At 32.7% G+C, this 4,883-nt stretch overlaps 1 pseudogene; it reads right to left on the bottom strand.

Moving 5' to 3' along the window:
- Positions 1-621: 621 nt before the first annotated feature.
- Positions 622-4,433, bottom strand: LOC111283648 (peptidyl-prolyl cis-trans isomerase CYP21-4-like; annotated as a pseudogene).
- Between the last annotated feature and the right edge of the window lie 450 nt (positions 4,434-4,883).

Below are 4,883 nucleotides of genomic sequence, written 5' to 3'. Positions count from 1 at the left end.
ATGCGTACTAAGGTTATAACTAGATCAAAATGATGAAAGAAGATGAGGAGAAGACGACCTTTGTAACCGAGAATAGCCTATACTGTTATAAGGTGATGCCCTTTCCATTCCAGGTAAATGAACTAAATCCCAGAAATCCTTACTTATTACTTCCTTTTATCCTTTTCTTTTCTTTCCTTTTTCTTATCTCTCTCTTTCTCTTTCTAGCACTAACTTAAATGTTGAAGTACAAATGTTGAAGACACATTCGACTTTTGCTTCTAACCAATCTCCCATTTTGTTATTTCAAGTTTTCAACCTTTGAACCAAGCTCGGTACAAACACAATTTATTAAAAAAAATATTATTTGATATAACAATAATTTTAATAATTTATTAATTTTACAAATATCAAATAGATATTACAAATTTTATTTTATACAAATTGGAATCTAATGTCTTCAATTATTTTTTTCTCGTACTACCTCATTTTATTATCATCATTGCATTTACATTCAAACATATGACACCATTCATTTTAATTTCACCATTACAATAATCAATCTCATCTCCAATGCTATTTTCAATTTCATCCCAATAAACCTAATTTTTTCTATCAATAGTGATACTCTAGTCAGCTCAATGAGACTTTAGTTGGTTCAAGAATGTACAAGTAGCTTCCTTTATAAAGGATCAACTTCGAGATAATTGTCAGTGAACTACAGAGAAAATTTTGCAGAGACCAAAAACTTGCTATGAAAATAAGCACCATGACTTAAGGTCCAAAAGATGAGGTAGGAAAAAGGAACATCAATGATAGTGATCACAGTAGAATAGAAATTACAAGCACCTTCTCAATTTCTCTACTGGACATGTAAGTTACATCTTATCCAGTTGATGATACTAAGTAGGAATACAATGTCCGTTAGCATATCAAAACAGACTCAGAAACAAATACCAAAGAAAAAAAGAAAAGAAAATACTAGTAGGTTAGTAAAAAGGATAACCAAAAGTGGAACAAAACTAAATCCGAGGACCTTGGCCTATGGACCTTGAGTAAAATACCAACTCTAATGAGTGATGTACTTCATAAAAAGATTGCACTATAATTCATCTGACCAATTTTACTGATGGTCCTGAAACTTTGTTTGGAATGACAGAACATGCAGTGTAGAAAACTTCTTCGCTTGTGTTCGATTTAGATGCTTCGTTTCAGAGTCACACGGCGGATCCCTATAGAAGATTTGGGTCGATAATGCTCATCTGTATCCACCTCTTCGATTTCCTGGGCAAAATATTGTAACACACAACTGATATAATTTGAAGTTCAACTTCTTAGATATCTGACACATGGTATCTGAAAGTGACAACCACATGAAAGATAGGATCATGGGAAAACAAGTTAAATATGTCCAACCATGAGTACAGATTAGCTATGTACATAGTGACCAATTTTTTTTTTCTAAAGTCATCACAAAAACAATTAAAAGGAAAGAATCTAAAGTTTGATTGTTAGCTGAACCACATCCTCTGCCCTAACAACCTTCCCAAAGACAATAAGCTTCTCATTTAGATCTAGGATTAGTGCAGTTCTAGTGAAAAGCTCAAATCCTCTATTATCATGCTTTGCCTTAGAAGTTCCAAGCATGAATGCTTCATGCTCCAAACTGGTTGAACATCAGAGAATTTGAGTTACAAAAATATTTAAAGTATCTATTCCCTAGCCTTTGACAAGATGGTAAATCAATGAAGAAGAAGTAGCGGCCCAATATGAGTTCAATCATGACCGTACTAACCTGGTATCGAATTGGCTGTATGCTTTCCTTTCAAATCCAGTCTTCTGCAGCTGCAAGCTTATCGCTATCCCCAGCCTGAATCACATTATTACATGGCAAAAAACACCATTGAAGTGTCCTCTCTGACTGCAGATCAATTGAACTCATGATAATAGAGGGTGACCTTGGAAGACACATGTTATTCCTTTCCACAGGTTAATGAAGTTCAGTAGCACACCATGTCCAGCAAGAGAAAGGGAATATAGTATATACTAAAAATTAAAAAAATAAAAAGAAAGAGAGAAACTTCAGCTTTTCCTAGAGGTGTTTGGCTGACTGCCTATTCCATAATTCATCCATCACCCACACAAACAACTTGAAAGTACAAATAATTGGGCATACCGTTTTATGCCCAAAGAAACCAGATAAGACAATAAATAAATGGCTAAACTTGATTTAGCACTGAACCAAAACTAGATGGAGCCTCCTTCATCGAATCCTTTAAATGAATTTGCAGTTTAAACGAAACTCCCAGCATTATGCTTAGGAATTAAAACGATATTGATAAATTTCATGCCTTCTTGATAGGCATGACACACAATGCTCAACCAACAAAATCAACATCATGAAGCCAAAACAGATGGCTGCTCTGCAAGATTACAGCCTACAATTAAAAATTAAAAGAAATGTGATCTACAGAAAATAATTCAAAGCTGTTCTTGACTCCTTCACTAGCACGATCTGATCAACTCTATCTACATCCTAATTTCCAGTTCAAATATTAACCACATGGAATTTTATGATAGTTCTATAAAAGAAAATCAATCATTTTAAGTAAGTGAACACATTGAGTCCAGAACTTACCATAAATCAAGGAATTTATAAACAACTTCAGAAGAACTGTGCCTGAAGAGTTCCACGGTTATAGAGCCTTTTGCAGTATCTAAAATCTAGTCGTAAGAAGGGGAAAAAAAGAGTTAAGTCAATGGATAAAATTCATTTTAAATAGGATTTCAGTGTGCAAGCCTAAAAGCTAAGAACAACTATTCAAAGCTGTTCTTGACTCCTTCACTAGCACGATCTGATCAACTCTATCTACATCCTAATTTCCAGTTCAAATATTAACCACATGGAATTTTATGATAGTTCTATAAAAGAAAATCAATCATTTTAAGTAAGTGAACACATTGAGTCCAGAACTTACCATAAATCAAGGAATTTATAAACAACTTCAGAAGAACTGTGCCTGAAGAGTTCCACGGTTATAGAGCCTTTTGCAGTATCTAAAATCTAGTCGTAAGAAGGGGAAAAAAAGATTTAAGTCAATGGATAAAATTCATTTTAAATAGGATTTCAGTGTGCAAGCCTAAAAGCTAAGAACAACTATTCAATGAACATCTCAGCCGAACTTCATTCCTTAAGAAAGGCTAAAATGTAAAGATTGTAAGATAAAATTGAAAAAAAACTCTAAGACCTAGACAATAAAAGATTTTTTCCAAAGAGATATGCTAATGGAATTCTGTTTTGTTAATAGGTGATACAACCAAGAACATGATAAAAGAATTTATTTTGTAATGGCTTTTAATAAATTCATGAACTCAGAGAAGCACGTGCCTGCAAGTTAAAGAAATTATTAGTTGCAGGAAGCTAGTGGAATAGATAAAAGATATTTGCATTGGATAAGAAAAACACACTATAAGTTAATCATCTATGGTCAATTTGCAGAGTTTTACAATATTGTTTCTCAAAACTAAGCACAGCACATTCCAGGCCAGTACCATAAAGACTAGACATATTATTCATGCAGGCAGAAAGTATTAATTAAGGGAGAGCTTGGCAAGTAAAGAAACCTACAGCATATCCAGGGAGATCAGATTTCTTCGAACCCATGAAAGAGTTGTCACCCTACCTGACACAAGCAGCCACAGTCAATATAGAGGATACAAAGTTAAGAAACAATAACAATGAAAGGAGGAAATGCCTCATTACGGAAAGCATCATAAACTAGGGATACATATGCATGCAAGAACAGTGAAAAGTTGCCTTAAAAATGTCCTAAAAGGATGATACATTGATACCTGGCACAGAGTTAGAGAGTTCTATTATTATGGACAAAACAAAGACTATCAAGAAACATATTATTGAATGATTAAACAAGATTTTTTAAAGAGTGTACCTCAAAAACTGATTGCCTGTTCTCTATTTGAATTCTTGACCTAAAGACAAGAAAACAGGGTCAAATTCCATTAACTAAGAAATATTAACCATAATTTATTCGCCACAAGCAGTTTCATTTCTAAATCTCATGCTCTGGAATTAGCAAGTCACGCAGTAAAATACATGAATCAACATGCCAAGCAGATAATAAAGTTACATTGCGGCATTAAAATCGAAATTAGTTTCACATATCTCCAATTATGGTCAATACCCGAATTGCAACGAACCTTTGCAACCAGTGTCTGTACGTGACATATATAAAAAACACAATCAAAACAATAGTCAAACTAGACAGTATAATTGTTGTAACACTTATTCGAGCTGGCCCCTTCTTCTTTTTGCTTTGTTGTAGCAGAGCTTGTGGTTTGATCCTCGCCATCAACTCCAACTTTTTCTAGTAAAAAAACTCGTGTCATATTTATTACCAGCTACGAAGCAGTAAATACATCACGAATTTTTTAAGTTTAAAAATGTAGGAAAATAATTTATAACTATATTTAGAGCTTTATTTGGTACAACAAATATATAAAAGGCTCCAAGTAACCAAATATGGACCAAAACTATCAACAAGTTTTCAAAGTTTATAGTAATTAGAATAGAGATTTTCAAAATAAAATCTGAGAAACAATCCTATATTGAAAAATAAAAACTGAAAATAAATAGTTAAATCTGTTAAAATAGAGAGATAAGTCTGTTCAAAATGAATAATTTTAACTATTTAAAAATAGATAATTTTTGTCTATTCAAAATAGACAGTCATGTCTGTAGGAAATGACACTTATCTATACTCATCTGGTTTTCTGAAAATACAAAGAAAATAATTTTTGGAATTTTTCCTCTTTCTTCAAACTCCATATTTTTTTTTTATAAAAATTTTACTACAGAAAACTTTTATAGAAGTTTGATGATATTG

The sequence above is a fragment of the Durio zibethinus genome, chromosome 3 (genome assembly GCF_047325235.1).
Source record: "Durio zibethinus cultivar Kanyao isolate XHJ-2024 chromosome 3, ASM4732523v1, whole genome shotgun sequence".
Lineage (NCBI taxonomy): Eukaryota > Viridiplantae > Streptophyta > Magnoliopsida > Malvales > Malvaceae > Durio > Durio zibethinus.
Note: the sequence above shows the minus strand (reverse complement) of the source record. Positions and strands in the feature narration are given on the sequence as shown.